A 21,080-nucleotide genomic window follows, 5' to 3' on the forward strand; every position below is an offset into this window, starting at 1 on the left:
GGCCTTGCAAAGGGATCTAGATAGTTTGGAGCATTGGGCTAGGATTAATGGGATGAAATTTAACAAGTCCAAATGCTGGCTTCTGCACCTAGGACAGAGTAACGCTCGGCACAGGAATAAATGGGGAGAGGAGTGGCTGGGGATCAGCCCTGCAGAAAGGGATCTGGGGGTGCTGGTCGGCAGCAGGCTCAGTACGAGTCAGCCGTGTGCCGGGGCAGCCAAGAGGGCAACCCGCCCCCTGGGGGGCATCACACACAGCATGGCCAGCCGCTCAAAAGAGGGGATTATCCCGCTGCATTCAGCCTTGGTGTGGCCTCACCCCGAGTACTGTGTGCGGTTCTGGGCCCCACAATTTAAGAAGGATGTTAAAAGTCCTTGAACGCATCCAGAGGAGGCAACAAAGCTGGTGGAAGGGCTGGAAGGGATGTCCTGTGAGGAGCGGCTGAGGACTTTGGGGTTGTCTAGTTTGGAGAAAAGGAGGCTGAGGGGCAACCTCATGGCTCTGTACAGCTTCCTGAGGAGGGGACGTGGAGAGGGAGGTGCTGAGCTCTTCTCCCTGGGATCCAGTGATAGGACTCATGGGAATGGTTCAAAGCTGCACCAGGGGAGGTTTAGACTGGACATTTGGAAGCATTTCTTTACTGAGAGGGTGCTCAAACCCTGGAACAGGATTGCTAGAGAGGTGGTTGATGTTCCAAACATGCTGTAATTTTTGTTCAGCCCTGAATTGGTCAGGCAGTTGGACTAGATGATCATTGTAGGTCCCTTCCAACTTAAATAGTCTATTCTATTCTACTCTACTCTATTCCATTCCATTCCAAATCTCTTAATTTTCCATAGATAAGAATTACCACCTAATTTGTAAGGCAGGCTGCCCAAATAGGTTGTTTGTGATATGAAAAGTCAATCAATCAGCATTGCAAACCACCAATTTATGCTATCTTTGTGTAAAAAAAAAAAAAAAAAAAAAAGAGAAGGGGGGAAAAAAAAGTTTGTCCAATGGCCAACAGAACTATGTTTTCTCTCATGTGAATTATGGCCAATATCGGAAAACATGTACATAGACATATGAACATATCCCATACAAAAATATAGAAATATCACATAATCCTTATAACCTTAGCAAATGGGCTTAAAATTACTTCCAAAAAATATAACCCTGCTTTTAAACTTATACAAATGTTTAGATGTTTACATATATATGAAGTTTAGATTTTTCTAAGTGTGACTTTCAAGTCTATGAGCTTTTCTTCAAGGAGTGATATGATATGTAAGTAAAGAAGACAGATCTTTAGTTTAAAGGAAAGCTACGCAAATTCCTGAATGGTTTTGCCCAGAGCAATTTATAAACGTGGAAACCAAATTTTCCACCTGGTTGCACCTTGTCAACCAATTTTCATCTGATGCCATAAACAGATCTAACAAGTTTATTAAAAAAAGACTGTGTTTCCTCAGGTCTACCCAAAATACATTAGCTCTTCTTTGGTTAACAGTCCTCAGGGAGAGCAATAAGGAGTTCTCACGTTACTACTTAGGAATTTTCCACAACCAGCAGTTTACAAATGTAAATATATTTCAGATAAATATCACTTTAAAATGTCACTTTGAAAATATTTAAGTCAAATATATCTTTTTTTTTTTTTTAACCCCCCCCCCCCCCCCAACATCTTCATTTATGATCTCCAGAACTGACTGAAATTCCCACTTGGAGATTCTGGTTTTCTTTCTAAGAAAAATTCTTGCTACTAGGATAGAAGTGTATTATTTTGTTTGTCTCCTTGCTCATTTTTATTGGTCACTTATAATTTGAGAGAAGTGATATAGATTCACATTTCATAGAGAATAGGCCAGGATGAAAATACTGATGAAAAAAAAAACAACTTTCCTCATGTTTCAATCACTTTATGTTGTATGCATCTTCACAAGAGAAAGTCATTGTATCTGACACACTGTGCCTACGTATGTCTGCATATTCAAGATACTTCATAAGATCAATGGCCCTTTAAATTCCCTTGTTTATTTTATAGAAAATCATACTATTTGATAAGATAATAAATCTTAATTAAATAGGTTTTACAATTACTATAAAAAATTTTTAGTGTAGAGTATAGAATGCATGCCATTAAAGACATAATGGTTATTTTTGCAATTTCAGGTTCATAGCCTCTAATTCTCACTTTTGGGCCAAACCCAATACAAACCTATATTTATGTTGCAGTAACAGAGGATTCACAGAGACAGAGAAAGCTAGACCCAGGAAATCTTCTACCTTCCTGTGACTTCTTAGGAAGCTTTTTTGTCTTTAAAAATACTCCTATATTACTGCAGGTAGCAGCAGCAGCAGCAGTAGTAGTATTGTTGTTATTATTATTTTTGTTGTTACATCAGTATGGATGCACCCAAAAGTGTCTGCATTTTCAGTCTAATAAGGACCTGCTTTTGCCTGCTGCTGAAATTTGGCTTCCTGTACTGACTTTTGGAATTCTGGTATTTCCATCTCAAAATTATTTACAGTTAGCCATTTCTGAAAGAAGGTTAAGGGACAACTTATGATTTGTCCATGATTAAAAAAAAAATAAAAAAAATCTTATAATACCTTTAGTAAGCATATGTTTTACAACAAGAACCTGACAGGTGGTAGAAGCATAGAAATCTTCTTCTGGGCTAGCGGAAGTTTGCCCAAACTAGAGAAAGTTTCATTTAATAAGCTATTTTTATAATTATTTATCTATTTAGCTTTTTTTTAAAGTAATTATTTTTGATGGCATGATCCCAGTGTAACATAGTGAATAAAATAGGTGCTTTTAAGAAAATCATGACTATTTCTAAATGTGATTGTTACCTGTAGGTTCCCAAACTGATTTGCTAAGTAAAGGAATGAATATAACAGATAATAAAATCCTGAAATTAGTAGTGGATAACGCAGTCCTGTTACTAGGACTGAGTTATACATACATACATATGCTTATATGTATATGTGTGTGTATATATATATATATACACACACGTATATATGTGTGTGTATATGTGTATATATAAACATATATAAACATATATATGTAAAAATATTTTAAAATAAGTTAAAATTAAATATAAATATATGTATAAATATAAACAAAAATATAAATATATCTTTACATTAAGAAGTTAACAGTTCTTTACATGTTCTATAATTTTATCTATTATCTATGCATATACAATGGTTAACCTATGTGAATTCTAGGAATATAAAGAATATAAGGATTTCTCCAGTCCTGTCATAGCTCATATGTACTAAAAGAAAAGTGACGTAATCTGAGAAAGTGACGTACACAATTGTGCCCCCTATTCTATGTCACGTACTTAGAGAATGAGGCAGTTCTCTGAGAATGTGGCCCATAGCCATATGGTTTTTCAATACCTAATGAAAAGCTTTCCTCCCATAGAGTATTTGATTTTTTTTTCCATTGTTTGTTCAAGAAAAATCTCTTAGAAGTCAGAGTTTAGTTTTACATATCCAAAATATAAGCAATGTTCAAATTTATTTCACTTTTGTAAAGTTGTTACAAAAGATTGCAAACATTATTTTAATGTTTAACTTAAATTTACTATTTATTATGAATTTGTCTGTTAATAAACTTGATATCTGCATAGACAACTCACTCTGTTTTGGGCACAAGATATCTACAGAAAAAATGGAGTATCATCTTTGGAGAAATTAAGTCCTCTAACATGAATTCAGTTTTCTAAAGGTGAAACACTGCTGCAAAGGCTGTTTTGAAAAATGGTGGTACCAGCCGTAAAGATCAATTTCTGATGGCAATCCATAAACTGGCCGTGGAAAAGGCCATGCATAGGTTACTAGAGATTTGGGATGTCAACAGTGTTTGGAAGATTAAAAGCATGAGCTGCTTTGTCCCATGACTGTGAAATAGTAACAGGCTAAGTGTATATACCAATAGGAAAGGAAGCTCTGCAATGGCTGTATCAAAATTAATATTCACTGAAAGGGACAGGAGTTGTGGGCAAAAATATTATCTGATTGTGTATGCAAAGACTGTATCAAATTGTATTTGCACAGGCAGGCAGATCGAGAACGCTGTCATCCTTAATTCTGAAATCCCTAACTTTTGAACTCTGACATTCTTTTAACATAATTTTTCAATATTGCATGTAATGTATAATGCATATATGCAGAAAAGGCAGTTCTGATTGTAACATGTTCTCACTTTATCTGCTGTTAGCTATTTCTTTTCTCAGAAAACTAATCAAACCCAAAAGCATTTCATAATTTGCAACAGAAGCGAATTGACTTTCTTCTAAGAGTCTTAATTCATTCTTTCTGTTACCTTTAAAACAGTTATCTGTGCCAGCTAATTTTACTTTGACTTGCATTTATATACTACATTCTTATTTTTGATTGTCTGAAAGGAAAGGGAAATCAAACACATTAAAAGGTTCAATTAATCTCTGTCTATTCTGCTCTCACAGATATGGTAAAAGGTAATGCTTTCAAAGGATCTTTTTCTATTACAAAGGTGTCTTTTTCTATTACAAAGGTGTCTTTTTCTATTACAAAGGTGATCGTTAGTATCAGAACAAAACTATTAAAATAATTAAAAAATAAGTCCTAGGTGTATCAATCAGAATTGGCATTTAATTTGTATTCCAACAGAACATTTCAACATGCCATCTTATTTCAGCAAGCAGATGGTGTAGCATTTAGTTCTCAGCTGTTGGAAATGTTGATGGACTCATCATCTTTGGCACAGTTTGTGTTGTACTTTTTAAAGAACAACACTTTACACTAATTGACAGAAATTACAGAATTCAACTATGCACCCAATTCTCAGCACAGAGTCATGCATTATATGAAGATAGTGTTTTACTAACTTCAGTTAGTAACTTCAGTTTTCTGATAGTCTGAGAGATTTCAGGTCAAGAAGCATTAGTCATTTCATGGATTTGATTTACCTGAACTTTGCCTGTTTACGACTAAATGCCTGACATCAGTTTGGTTTTTTTTTTTAATATGTAAAATGTGTAGATTGTCCAGACACTTTGAGGAATTTATCTTGCTGAAGGAAATCCTGGAGATTTATATACATATCAATAAGTACATATTGTAGCTGCAAAAAAATGTGCTTTTCTGTATCTTTAATCAGTGTGATTTTAGAACCTATAAGAAAGGTAAGTTACAGAAGAACTGTTTTGTTTGTAGTAACCCAACTTTTGAGACATTGAGTCCCATTTTTTCCTTCCTCTGCTAGGTGTATCCATGACATCTCAGACTCATACCTTTTATTATTGCTTAAAGTACAGAATAACCCACTTCCACTTGAAAAACCTTCTCAGTGACAAAACAAATCCTACTTTCCCAAAAATACATACTGCCTGAAGAGAATAATTCAGTATGAAAGAATTTTCAATCACTTGTTCACAAAGTCATAGCTAAAGTCTGTTTTAAAAATGATTTACTGATTTTACATACAAGATTTTCGGCCAACAGACAGCAGTGTTTAAACAGTGAACCATAAAATATAAAATTGCACTAAACAAAATAAGAAGAGAGATAAAATAAGGTTATGTTACACATGCTTCTTTATATTAGAGCTAAAACATCTGGTAAGACTAACATCCAAGTATGATTAAAGAAGTTCTGTGTACACTTGTACTGATCCAAAGCTGTGCATTTTCTGTGTTGGCAAAAAATACCAGATGACATTTAATTAACCATACATTATTTTTCTTAATACTTATCACATATTTCTGTTACTGCATATTAGGCCCAGTAACTGCAGCCATAGACCAAGACTTGACAGTTCCAGCTGTGGTAAAAGCAAAAGAACAAAAAGTCCTTTTTTGTACTCCTGGAAAATCCTTGGTGTTGTAGATGATAACATTGTAGGGAAAGCCTTGTGTAACAGTGGTATAAATCTCATAAAAATATATTGGTTTGGTGTTTTAATAACAGACACAATCTTTTAAAACATATTTTATGTGAAAAAGGAAATCTTATCTTTCTTCTGAAATAGTGATATTCCAGAGAAATGGACTATCTCTTTATAACATTTTACAAAAGAATAAGCGCTCCCAATAGAATAACGTTTAACCAAAGCTCCTTAAATGGGAAAAAATTAATTCTTCTGGAGACACAAATCTCTTCCTCTGTTCTCAGAGCACTTTGAGTATTTCAGAACTTCCAAAATCTGATTGGAATTTTAGGATTCTGCTTACCAAGTCTAAGTGCCAAAATCATGGCACCTTTCAGTAAACACATGGCTAAAATCTACTTTCCTTTACAACCTCTCACTTAGCCTTTTTTCCATAGCATTACTGCTGCAAAATGGCTACCATATTTCTAATCCAAAGGCAAGCAGATTATGTTGGAATTCAGCAATGCAGTGAAGCAAGCTCTCTGTTTACCCTGCTGCTGCTGAAAAGCTATAAAGTGAAAGGTTCTTTGTAAATGTAAAGTAATATTACAGTTGATATGTCAAGTGGATTTGCATAATGAAACTATTTAAATACAGTAACTGAAAACTAGAGGCAACAATTTGCTTTTAAATATCTATGGAAGAATATTGCAAAACATTTAGTCAGCATTAAAGATCTGTATTAAATACTCTTCCTACAGTCACATTATAGAAAAATATGTCTTAAGCTGTCTATATATTTCCTTAGTCACTGAAATTTTATCAAATATACCTCTCTACACTAAAATAAAACATAGGTTCTAGTGGAGCTCAGGATCCTGTGAGGAGAGAGCAGGGCTAAAACCAGGATCACAGCCCTGGACTTCAGGAGAGAAGACTTTGGTCTCCTCAGTGATCTCCTTGGAAGAATCCTGTGGGATACAACCATGGGGAGAATAGGGTCCAAGAGAGCTGAATGATATTCAAGGATCACCTCCTCCCATCTCAAGAACAGTCCATCTCGAAGAGCAGGAAGTCAAGCCAAGGTGACAGGAGGCCTACATGTATGAACAAGGAGTTCCTGACTAAACTCAGACATATAAAGGAAGTATATAGGAGGTGGAAGTAGGGTCAGGTCACCTGCGAGGAATATAGACTGTCTGAGCGTGCAGTAGTGGAGTTAGGAAAGCCAAAGCCCAGCTGACCTTGAATCTGGCAAGGGATGTGAAAGGCAACAAGAAAGGCATCAAGAGGTACATCAGCTGTCAAAAAAAATCAGGAAAACATGGGCCTACTGCTGCATGCAGCACAGATCTGGTGACGGAGGATGCAAAAAATGTCGGGGTACTCAGTGCCTTCTTTGCCTCGGTCTCTCTTGGTAAGACCAGCCTTCAAGAATATCAGGCCCTGGAGATCGGAAAGGAAGTCTAGAGCAAGGAAGACTTACACTTTGTAGAGAAGGTTCAGGTTAGGGAACATTTGAACAAACTGGACATAAACAAGTCCAAGGGACCTGACAGGACTCACCCATGAGTGCTGAGGATGCTGGCCAAGTTCATTGTGAGGTCACTCTCAATTACCTTTGAAAAGTCATGGCAGTTTAGAAAGGTTCCTGAAAACTGGAAGAAAGCAATCATCATTCTGATCTTCAAGAGGAAGTATCTAGAAACTACAGGAAAAATCAGCTTTAACTCAGTCCCTGGGAAGGTGTTGGAGCAATTAATCCTGGAAACCACTTCCAGGCACATGAAAGACAAAAAACTGATCAGGAAGTCAACAAGGATTTACGATGGGGAAGTTGTGTGCTTAACCAACCTGACGTCTTTCTACCATGAGGTAACTAACTTGGTGGATGAGGGTAGAGCAGTAGACACTGTTTATCTTGACTTTAGCAAGGCTTTTGACACCTTCTCCCATAACATCCTCATAGAAAAGTTGCCATGGGCTAGATAAGTGGACAGTGAGATGGATTGAAAACTGGCTGAACAGCTGGGGTCATAAGGTTTGCAATCAGCAGCACAACATCCAGCTGGAGGACAGTCACTAAAGTTATACCGCAGAGTGTTGATATAGTGTCCAATATCATTGAAGCTTGTCTTTAATGATCTGGATGATGGGCCCAACTAGAGGACACAAAACTAGGAGGAGTGACTGATACACCAGATGGTTGTACTGCCATTCAGAGATGTCTTGGCAGGCTGGGCAGATGAAAAGGGAAGAAACTCATGAAGTTCAACAAAGGGAAATGCCAGACCTAGCACCTGGAAAGGAACAACCCAATGCATCCAGTGCATGCTAGGGGCCAATAGGCTGGAAAGCAGCTTTTCAGAGAAGGACCCGGGCGACCTGGTGAACAAGTTGAATATGAGCCAGCAACTTGTCCTTGTGCCAATGAAGGCCCCCAGCATTAGTAAGAATGTTGCTAGCAGGTAAAGGAAGATGATCCTTCTCCTCTACTCAGCTCTACTGAGTCCTCATCTAGCTTGCTGGATCTGGTTCTGGGGTCCCCAGTACAAGACAGGCATGAACATATTGGAATGAGTCCAGGAAAGGGCCACAAAGATGATAAATGGTTTGGAGGATCTCATACCAGAAGCTGACAGAGCTGGGACTGTTCAGCCTCAAGAAGACAAGGCTCAGGGGGATTTTATCCTTGCATATAAATAGCTGATGGAGTGTAGTAAAGAAGAGTGACCTAGGCTTTTCTCAGTGGTGCCCATGACAGGATAAGAGGCAATGGGCACAAACTGAAATTCCACCTGAACATAAATATGGTTAACCACCCATGCATGAGGGTGATTGAACAGTATAACAGGTTGTCCAGAGAGGTTGTGGAGTCTCTGTCCTTGAAGATCCTAACAACTCAACTGCATATAGTCCTAAGCAACCTGCTCTGGTTGACCTTGCCCTGAGCAGACGAGGTTGGATTAGATGATTTCCAGAGCAGCATTCCAGCCTCAGCCGTTCTGTGGTTCTGTGACTGCAAGCTCTGAAGTTGACTTGGAGTAGCAGGCTGAGTAAGATGACCTCCAGAGATCCCCTTCCACCTACATTATTTTGTGATTCTGTAAAGACATTTTTTCAACAATAATTTTGATAATCAATAGTGAAAAATGTAAAAATAAAAAGGATAGATCAAAATATAATTACATTTCAGTTAGTTTTTGTTTGTTGTCTCCATTTTTGAAGTCTGGATTTGTGTGAATAAATGTGTGTTTCTTTTAAGATATTATTTTAGCCTGTTGGCTATCAGATATTTTCAAATGATGTCTGAAGCAATCAGTCACTGTTTCATGTAACAAATGTAATAGAACTCCATTATAAATTGGCAAGCTTATTTCTTCTAATGGATAATAATTATTATTGCTTTTAATGATTACTTTCTAATATCTTATCCAATACTTTCTATTATACTTTTACTTTGGATGCAGGAGGCCCTCTTCAGAGCAGATACTGATGTAGAAAATAGTTCTTAGCATGTCTCATAGGGTTAGCTGTATTATTTGACCTTGATCTGTTTTTATTTCCATATAGTGTCCAAAGAATATTAATTCATTTTTTAAAATGTATTTTCACTGGAAAGCATGAAATATATTATTATGATACTGACAGTATTTGTTGTATTCTGATCTTCTACTCAATGTGGATTTTAAAAATGTCTCAGTGAGCTTAGTCTTTTTTCCAACTAAGAGCTTTATTTATTTTTTTTTTTGGTTGGGGGGCAAGGGGGGCACTGCCATAAAGCTAGTGCTTTAGTGCTTGGGTCTTCACAGACTAGGATCAAGTTACCTTTTAATTTCCTTTCTGATTAACTATACAGATTGACCTTCTTATCTCCTTTTTGTAAGGCTGCCATTCCACAGGTCAAATAATATATCACCACTTTACAAACTTAGAATCTCTTTCATTATTAATCAAAGGAGCTCATCAGCTTTCATATCTAGAAACTTACAATCTAGAAACTAACAATCACATAATGATCCCTAAGTCCCTTTTAAAGTCACAGCTTCCACAATAAAATGTCAACAATTACCCCCTTTTTTTTTTTTCTTAATTATTAGCAAGTATATTGCATAACCCTGAACCAAAACCTAAGTTTTGTGTGACCCCATCCACAGGAAAGACCCCATTCCCTATCTAAATAGAACTTGGAATCCTACCCTTTTGTCATTACATTTTGCAAATACATCAGTGATTTCATCAGGGTTGAAAATGACAGTCTTTTTACACAGCCTGATGTAAAATTGGTGAAATGATATTATGTTTTATTAGAATAAAATAAATTAAATTACATGATGGTCAGGAAAAAACTATTAAGTAAAAAGGTCAAAATGAAATAAAAATGTTTCAGTGCTGACTGAAGTATTTCCATTCACTAGAGCCAAAATTATCTTCAGTGTTCATGTACACTTCTTTTATGGTTTCTGCCTCAAGGTAAATGATTTTGTAATCACAGAGATGTAGGATGTGAAAAAAGATTCCCTTCACATTCAGTTCTAATCATACTCTGTTAGGGTTTACCCCAAAGTTATGCTGGGGAAAGAGAACTAGCCTAGCAATGCCAAGATGGTATGTTTTGCAAACTTATGTTCCTGTGATGATTCCAGCCATGTTGCGATTCTCATGGATACAGAAGAAAATTTTTGGCAGCATAATTGCCTGGTTTCTCAGTACTCAGTAGCTTGTATTTAGTTAACACTTTTCCACTATTTTTAGCCAGAAGAGATTGTTCCACTTTTTCTTGCATGAATCCTTATGAGGTAAATAGAGGGTTGGGGAATGAATAATCTGAAGCATTCCAGTGATCATCCATGCTGCTTTAGCATTAACTCCCTCCTTGGTTCTTCTTTGAACTACTTGTGCTAACTCTAAGGTAACTCTGTTATGAACTTAGCATAGACATTAGCCAAGCTAATGCTGTAGCTCTTGGATCTAGAAATGAGTCTTTGGCATGAAGGACTCATCCTTTATTTATTTCATTTTAGGGCTGCTACTCCAGCCACTTTTTTGGGGGATGGTGGTGATTGTGGTGGTGATTTTTCGTTAGTATCAATGGTGTTAGGAATACAGTCCTCTTCAAACAATAGAAAGATGACTGTGAGTACTGAGATTTTTCCAGATAATTCAGTCAATGAACCTTTCATATTGAATTTTGCTAGTGATCCATAAAAGACTCAGTTTGTTGAAACTACCCTGTGTGATTTCAACAGTTCTCATATATAAATATTAATTATTATAAATTGACCTATATTTGTGTATGTGTATGTGCCATTGCTTGCCCAGAAATTCAGATGTTTGTTTTGACTTTCTTCTAAATGCAAATGCAAACACCAATCTATTCTCTTAAGAAAACTATACTACTTTTAGGCTAAAAAACAGTACAAGTTGGTCTCAATCACTGAATTTTGTCGGCCAGAATGAATGTGACCTCTTCTGTTGTTACATTAATAAGGTTCTTTTCTCTAGAGTAATCCTTTGGGATGTATCAGTGTAATCTCTGTCTTTTGGCATTCCTCCCATGTCAAAGACCAATTGTTATATGAGGACTTTTTTTTACCTCTTTTCTTCCATATGAGAATGAACTATTCAGTCCTGTTGGTTCATCAAGAAAAAAATTGGAACGTAGGAAATGGACCGAATCCAAGGTCAATCTCTGAATTAATATGGAACGGGAGATGTTTCAGGGAAGATATAATAACAATTTGTATAGAGAATGCTGATGCTTTGCAATTTGAAAAAAAAAAAAAAAAAAGGAAAGAAAAAAAAAGAACAAATCCAAGAAAGGGCATGGAAACAGAGTTTCATGACTGTTGTGCAAATGTGCTGCTTCAGCAATGACAGACTCTAGTGTGGGGACCTACGAGCAGTCTTGCAAGCCTCTCATGCTAAAAGAGCAAAGTGGGGAAGCAGGCCAAAATCCACACAGGCTTGGAAACCTGCCTGACATAAGTTTTAAGAAGCCTTGCCAAGGGCTCTCTTGCATCACTGGCACAATTGTCAAATGGTCTGACTTCAATCGGAACTGATCTGCATAATAAATAATTATTTCCTGACACACTAATGACACTCCCTAAGTTAAAAAGACAGGTTTATCACAAACTTCATTTATGGATGCTTATCTATTAATTTTAAAATTAAAAAGAAGTTTTAGCAATGTTTGTACAATAGTGGGCATATCCAAAACCATTGCGTGTCTATCCATTTTGGCTGTAGATCTCCCTTTATAGCTTGTGATAGACTGTAGGCAAATCAAAATGTATTTATAAGATGTAATGATGTTTCAAAAGCAATTAAGTGCCTATAATCTTAATGAAAATTTGTGGCAGCCTGGAGGAGAAACCCACATTAGTGCCTTCACTTAGGAAAAAAACAAAGGGAATGCAATTTATATGTTTGGGTTTTTTTTTTTTCTGTCAGTGTCTAAAGGACAGCTTCTTTTCCTGGCCAGACAAATGCACATCACTCTGGCCAAGTTGCATCATCTGTTGTCTTGTCTTTGGTGGAAAGAATGGTGACAACAGAGAGCAGAAGGGAGAATTTGTATTACCCTTGTTATGAGGGAAGGGTGACAGGTAGCAAACCAGGAAAATCCGTTAAGTCATCTGCTTCTTTTTGCTCTGCTGCTAATAGAACAAATTGCTTTTCTATAGTCTTATGAGCATAGTAGTATTTTAGACATATTTATATAATTCATGTCTATTTGTATTAATCTAATTTTCATGTTAGAACAATATAATCCCAGTTTCTGTGTTCTTTAAAAGTACTAACCTTTATTATGCAAAATTCCCTCCAACAGTTATCACACACATTATTATAACTCTATTAAGAGGATAATTAAAATTCAGAACAATTTGTATTAAATTAATTTTTATTATTTGAGTCTTCAGAAGCCATTAATCAAGGTTCAAGATCTTTTCTGCATTTTTATAAAAATAACCAACAGATAGTCTGTGCTTCAAAGATATTCTACTGTAGTTGGAAAAATTAGAGGCATTTTGAAATTATAATGAAACCACAGCCACATTCGCCCTTCTTATAGGCTTACAGTTCATAAAGAGGTGTAGGAGTACATAGAAGGAGAAAAACTGTCCTGTCCTAGGAAAGAGATTGCATCTGTTTTACCATTGCTTGTCTTGCATGAAACAGGAACTTTCTAAGTGGTAACCCCTCACCCCCCCCCAAAAAACCCAAACAAAAAATATCCATAACCCCCCTCATTATCCATTGTGTTGAAATTTGTTAGCTAGAGAACTCGGCTGCAGCACAGGAAACTGAAATTCAAAGAAACAGTTTAATAATTCAGATCAGATCATTATGCTTACACTCAGTCCTTTTTCCTATAAATGAATAAAAGCATGTTCAGTGGGTTTGGACCTTTCATAACTATGGGCTATTTTAGGCAGGTGGAAAGACCCTTCTTTGGTTTTTAGACACAAATTACTTTTGTCAAAATGAACATGTATGTTATTGCGAAATGTTATAGTTTGAACATCACAAACATTTTATGACTTAAAACTGGTAAAAACCTGGCCCATCACTGGTTAAGATTTCTAGATCAAGGATGAATCACACACATTGATATAGTGTTTCTGATTTATATCAGGTAAGTGTCAAAGTCACTCCCACTCTAGCTAATTAACCTTTTGTGAATTTCTTGTAAACTGTTTTTCCAAAACTGCAATGGTGACAAATGGCTGATGTTCTTTTCACTCTTATTTCCATAAGAAATTAAAATCAACTTTTGTTTTGCAGTGAAAATCTCATTTTGCTTCATAGATCCGTGTTACTCAGCACATGTCCTGTTCTCAAGAGAATGTTTTCATACAGAAGACTTGCAGAAATACAACATTTCATATGAGAAAAAAAGCCCCTTTTTCAGACTTAAAAGAAGCCTGAGCTTAGTTGTGGAGGGAGTTCTTTTCAGTATTATTGCTTCATAAAATATATTGACTTCAGAGCTGCAATCTGTTCCAACGAGAATACTTCACAGGATCTTGTTCAGCTCCTGTTCTCCCCACTGCCACTGGCAGAATGTGTTACATTTGTTCGCAGCACACACCGAGGGAAAGAAAGAAAAGGGAACTAGACAGCTAGTAACATTTAGTGCAACTGCAATTCACTCTCTTACAAAGGAGAAACAGTGAATGGGGAATGGAGAACCAGCAAACATAAAATGATTTGTAAATAGAATCCAAACAGGCATAACATAACCAAAATCAAAGCTGAGACATCTGGGGAAAGCTCGCTCAAAATATCGAGATCATACCTGCTGGAAAAAAGTATGTTTAGGGATCAAATTAGGTTACAGTAAAGCAGTACTCGTGTTAGCAAGATGAGAGTAAAAGTATATCGGTATCTCAACTTAAGCTGTTTCATAGTCATTTTTGTTTGTTTTAAGAACATCCTCAGTGTCTAAATACAGAAGTCTATATCAGGGCTACTCCCTTTGCCTTTATGCTCAACAGGCACCTACCAGGTATTAATCTGACCTATTTCAGACATCTGCTTCTGGGTAGGATAAATGGAGTTTTCAAAGTACTTTCTTTTCTTCATTATCCAGAAAAAAATCCTAGCATATGCAGCTCTGATATAAGTACACATAATCAGTGAGATGAATTTCCTACCCCAAACAACAAGCATCCAGCTTTCCTGTTCTGCTGTTCCTCACTCCCAGGTTATTGTAACCAGCAGCAAGACTCTGGTAAAAGTGATCTTAATACAGAGGAATACAAAGATGTATTGAAGAACTAATTCAATACAGTGCATCTTACTGCCCTACAACTCTTGAGAGCAGGTATTTGATATTATCACTATTGAGGTTTTTCTCTCTCTCTCAAATACTTAGGACTTTGTGAATTTTTCAGTGATAACATTGGTCACTCAGTGTCTTCCTAAGGTGATAAAACAGTGAAACCTTTTGGTTATTTAGGGAATGCATAGAATACTGCAGCAAACTTGCCACTGAATAAACTTTCCATGATTGTTGGGGTTTTCTTCTGGTGGGCAGATAGTGGGGAAGAATATTTTGTTCTTTTTTTCCTTAAATATCTCACTACTACTAGAGTTGCACAAGAAATTTTAGAGACAGATGAACTGATCTGTTGGCTAACTGCCTACAAGAAATGTGAATTCTTTTCTGTTTAAAGAAAGTGAATTTTAAATATTAATTTTCAAGTGTTCAAAATTTCTCATTTTAAACTCAAATCTGCAAACACTTCATAGATTTCATTCAGAAAATGAAATTAAATCTTCAGAGAGTAGTATCTTCTATGACACAGTCATGATTATAACAGCGCTACTACTATCCTAAAAATCTAACTTTGGAAATTTCACAGTGAAGGGATCTTTTTTTCCTGTCAGTATTTTGAAACTGGGTTTCATTGTGTCTATCCAGAATTTCAAATTCTGTGCTCCTTGTGGGCCACAGTGGATCAGAGAAATCTTGGAGGTGTTAAGAACCAAGAGTGACTGGATATGACATTTACGGTGTCTCCTCTGGAAAAGGTTATAGTCATGAGGGAAGAACTCTGTAAGCACCACATGACAACTTGCTCATACATTCAGTAAGAACAACTAATTTAAGCGATGATAATCATCAAACTGTTGAAGGAAAATGGTCAAATATGTATCTCATTAACAAAAATTGATTAGGACTGGACCCAGAATTTAGTGAAGATAATGAACTTATTAATTGCAAAGGCATTTGGTTTTGACCAAAGATATAAAAATGTACTTGAAAATTAGGTCCAGGATGACTAAAAAAGCTTTTGCTTTCTGCCCAATATCCTCTTTTTACACGATAATATTTATTTGGTAAGAATTTATTTATTCATCATCTAAAACTGCAACTAAGGCTATTATCACTTTGTATAATGACCATCAACTATTCTTTCAAATAATTTAAATAATTTAGTAGATCTTAAACATGAGATAAAATGGAAAGTACACATCTTTCTATGCAGAGCCTGCCTCAACCTGGGACCAGGAGACTGAAGTTCATTCCAGCACTGATTGCTGTGAGCAGCATGGGTACACTTTGAAAGAAAAGCAAGAATAGTATTGAATATGAAGCTAATGAACAATCTGTCCTTCTCACAAAACATCAAAATGTCATCCTTTGAGGTATCATCTCATTATTTTTCGATGATTTTTGTGCTCTGAAAAGTAACTGATTGTAAAAAAAAAAAAAAAAAAGGAAAGGAAGAGAAAGATAAACTTCTGTATCTAGAAAGACAGCAGCTAAACTAAAAAGAAGCGTACTGACAAGGACTACAAAAAATACAATTATACCTCTGTAAGGAGAATGAATTAAAATTGTATCACTGCATTTTGTCCTATATTTTTGTCCTATGATATGCACCACAAGGAAGGTATTTTCTGATCATTCATACATTCTGACAGTGGTAAGATTATAAACATCACTGTTTGTGGGCCATAGTGAAGCTCAGTAAGTTGCATGGCAGAAAAGTGTTAAAACAAATCCATACTTTATTATGAACACATGCAATATAATGAAGTAGCATAATAAGACTCTAAAAACAGATGCCCGTTTGCTTCTAAACCTGCAGTATTCTTGAAAGTAATAGAAAAATTTAGCTATTTCAATTAATGGTTTTGTTTACTGTTTGGTTCACCTGTCACTTTATATTATGTGGAGAAATACAATTTTTAAAAAGTTAACCATCTGTGGAAATATTTAATGAATTCCACTTTTTCATCATGCCCACAGACTGTTTTGCTTCATATCATATACATACAATTCAAAAAATACTCTTTCTCCCAGAGAGCTTATGATCTGAATATGAAACAAGGCACAAATTATAGTGACAGGCAGCTAGATGGGGTAGCTCACTAGGAAAAAGTCCTACATGAATCTCTCACAGGCACTTCTGAACTTCTGTACTTATCTTAATACTTTGTACTTGTTTAATTGGTTTCAGTATATGGAAACTGTACTTAAGAAGTAGGCTAATTATCCTCTGTTGAGTCTTGTAAGAAAATAGAAGAGTTTGAGAGAATGTTGCAGGAAAATGAAATGCATTGAACATTTCTGTAACTTCTTCATTTTTGTTACAATTGACTAACAAATTAAAAATGCATTTTCACAAAAGCAAGTGTCACTTTTACATCATCTTTTGTTTTGTTTCTTGTTCTGCTTGTTGGCCATTGAAGTGCTAGTAACAAAGTATTAAATATGCTGTTTGATGAATATTTTATTAACTGACAACATACTGAATTTTTAATATATCAGCCTAAACTTTCAGCAATTTCCTAGCAGACCTACCAACATTTCATATAATGGCATGAAAGACCTAATGAGTACACAGACAGAAAAGTGATGAATACCTCCGAAAACTAATCTGGGTGAGCAAATAGCTTACACAGAGATATCAAAGAGATGACAACATTCATATCTAAGTTCTGTTCTCTAAGTTTCCTACAGGTGTCATTCATTGGATGGAGGATTTTATTGAAATTAATATTAAATAACCATTTTAGTCACAAGTAATATTGCTTAGTCAAACTACTGAGGTTAGCCCAAATGATTACCCATAAAACCTTTGATCTCATTCACGTACTGTGTGCTTGTATGTGATGCAGATTTTACAGGAAAATGAAATATGAGTATTTCAGGGAGTTCTTAAGAAAAATATTGGTATTTTGTTTTTATCATTCAGATTTTCAAAGCAATTGTTTTGAAACCATGATTTATGGGGGAGATGGAAAAAGTTAACCTTTTAATAGAAAAGAAAAAACATATCAACATAATGTTCCAATTCATTGTGGTATCTTGATGTGACAGTCCAACATTTAAAGATTTCCAAAGCCTTAGGCAAGAACTGTGTATTATTATCAAGGGCAATTTAATAGTCTTCAGTCATATGAAACTCTTCTACCCACAGTTCCATGTGCAAAGCAACAAAACTGAAATCAAAGGAAAACTTTTGCAAATGGGATTGCAAAGTCACTGTAATTGGAATCCAAACCTGGATATTTATGACAAAGATGGGTTTACTGTGAATCCATCCTCCTTCACTCAGGACTTCTGAATAACAGATTTTCCTAGGTATTTGATTGAATTTTGCTCTATCCATGCCCTGTGGGCAATGAATCACGGACTTTAAGCTATCTTCAAATAATAGTTTAGAATACATTTATGCTAAGCAATTCTATTGTGCACTTAAAATTCCATCACATCATCAATACTGCTTCTGTCGGTTGTATCCTAAAGGGAGTTTTAAGAACAAAATCAAAGTTTTGAGTTAAGTGAGGATAAGACCAGCCATCTTTAAAGTGCAAAGACATTTATCTGCACCAATCTGTATTTTCAAAATAAAATTTGCAGCAAAATCCTAAACTTTAGTATGTCTAAGGAATAAACTTCTCTTTCTGTAAAGAATATGAAAAAATTACTGATGGTAGTAAATGCTAAAGAAACTGTGAAAGCATATTAGGGTTTTTTTTAAACACTCGTTCTATATGAAATTGTACTTTATGGTTCTAACCCTGAAAACTAAATGGTATAAGGGAAACTGTATGCTAATGTACTTAAGCTTTTTCCTTTGTGTAAGTCTTTGTGGGACTGGGATCCAAGTTCAAAGAAAATAAAACACACAGTTATAATTTAGAAGTAATTACAGCTTTAACCAGTATTGTGTATAATGAAAAAAACGTCATATGGCTAAATGAAGAAATTTATTGCAGATTTTGTTTTAGGTATTCTGGGAATAAGTTAATTGGTGCTAATATTGCAGTTTAAGGTCATGCCTGTTCTCTCTCACTTTCTCCGAAAGTTGGATTTGGACAACAAGGACATGCTGACAAATAATGCCTTCAGACTAGTAGTGAGGAAATTCATCCTTTTGCTTCAGAGCAGCTCTTGTTACAAATCTGCTCTACCTTCACCCCTGATGAATTTAGAAATAAAATTGATAAATGCATCTAAAACAGTCACCACAACAAAAATATTCCATAAAAATGAGAGAAAAATTCAACAAAATATGCAAAGCAATCCCAGTTCAGAATAGCTGAGAACTTAGGTCACAAAAGATAATTCTTCCACGCAATTGCTTCAGAGAGTACAGCTGTAGTTAAAATGTCATTAAAAAGGCCTTGATAGCATGTTGACCTCCTCAGTGAGGTATAAAGAACTTGGCTTAGAGAGGAGCAACAATTCTGCTTAGCTATATATAGCTAAGTCATTTATATTTATTATAAAACTATCTAGTTTCACAATAAAAATGATCAGAACCCAGCAACTTCTACAGGTCAGACACTGTTTTGCAAACAGCTGGATAGCAACAACGGCTCTCTGCATACATGTTTCATTATTTGTAAGCATAGCAACAACCCTGTTCAGAAACAGCCTGTACTTACTGAGAGGTAAAGCCAAGAGCAATGGTGATGGACAAGATCAGACCTTGGAGAAATTTTTGCTTAACTTGTATGATTTGGAAAAAATGGGTCTGTAATGTATGATCTGCAGGGACTGTAATTTATACCCCTTTACTTAGTGCTGTGTGAATGCACAAATGCATTATGTTGATAACAGATATCACTAAAAACATTCCTCAATTTTTATAGATGTTCAGATACGAGAAACTCAATTAACAAAGTTGCCTCAGAAGTAAAGCAACATGTTAGTAGAAAGGATCAGTTTTCAAAGGATAAATTTTGGGAGCTCATCCCAGTTCATTTAAGATTTAGAAGCCTAAATTTAATCACTATTTTTAAAATATTTTAAAGCCTGGTTAAGCAAGACGTGTTATTTATTAAAACAGGAACAAAAGGAACTCTTAAGGCTTCTGGCCTTCAGATGTAAAGAGAACCATCACAGAAAAGTTATGTTTATTTTTATATTTTAATTTAAAAATGCTAAATGAACTACATGTTTTGGTAACATGTTCTGAAATGAACAGAAAAAGAAAAAAAGCTTACAAGAATAACTCATGGACAGGTTAACTATTACTTCAAATTCCTTCCTCCAAAGAAAGTCATATCATGTTATCCACGTATTCTCTTAGTCCACCAGTTTAGGAAAATGTCAGGGGTTTAAATTCTGTAATGTATTTTCACTATCTTTATGACCTTCCTTATTTATGGAATTGGAGAAGAAGTACAAGATAACAACTGGGCTAAAGTTATATTTAAATTGTCAGGAGAATAGATTAGGCTCATAGTATTTTCTGTTCTCATTACAGGCGTTGTCATAAGAATGTAGAACTCAAATTTTAATGCCTCATATATTTTAGCAAACACAATTGTAAAATGTACTTTTGTGACCTTCCCAATGTTTGTTTTCTGATTTATTAGCACCTTTTATAGTTCTTTGCCCAGAGCTCTCGTAACGTGTAAGAAGAACATCAGAATGCTCAGCCTATGTACGTATAGCACTGTTTAAAGGTTTATATATTATAAACAGTTTATAGCAGAGGGCATCTGCTAAGTGGGCTGCCACATCACTTAACATGAGGATGACTGTCATGTGAGGTTTTATCTCAACAGAGCTGTTAAATAAGGATCCCTGATCTAAAATGTGTCACATAGTACAGTAATGGTATAGATTCTCAAAATAAAAAAGAGAGCTAATCTCAAAATATTCTTAGCGAATTTAGTGCATTTATTTCTTGACAAAAAAAAAAGTCGTTTCAATAAATTTACATGTAATTGAGATGTTTAATTCCAGATGCAGAAATCTACATTAAAAGTTTAAAGAAAAATGTTGTGAAAAACATTACTTTTTATTCTGCAATGATAGCATATTTAACAACAAACAAGGGAATAAAGTAAGAAATATCACATCTGAAATGTCCCTTTATATGCACTTTTGTTTACAAAGCCTAGCAATTAGAAATTAACACCAAGATGTAAAACAGGTTGATGAAACCTTTTGACTGTTTTTTTATCTTTTTAAAATGTTTTAGCATTTGTCTAAAACTAATTTTAAAATAATAAGAATATGTGATGGATTTTCATTTTACTCACTAGTGCATATAACTTCCTAACTATTGAAATCTACAGATGACTAAGAAACAGGAAACAAATTGGAGAGATATGTCTAAGTCTGTGTCAAACTACAAAGAAGTTGCAAGTGAAATTAAACAAGAACTCTTCAAATGGTTAGTTTTTAGAGCTAGTCCCTTAGCAATTGCTGCCTCACCATAATGTCTTGGATGTAAGTGACAA

Source organism: Haliaeetus leucocephalus, unplaced genomic scaffold (genome assembly GCF_000737465.1).
Source record: "Haliaeetus leucocephalus isolate CR32 unplaced genomic scaffold, Haliaeetus_leucocephalus-4.0 Scaffold712, whole genome shotgun sequence".
In the NCBI taxonomy this organism is placed as follows: Eukaryota; Metazoa; Chordata; class Aves; order Accipitriformes; family Accipitridae; genus Haliaeetus; species Haliaeetus leucocephalus.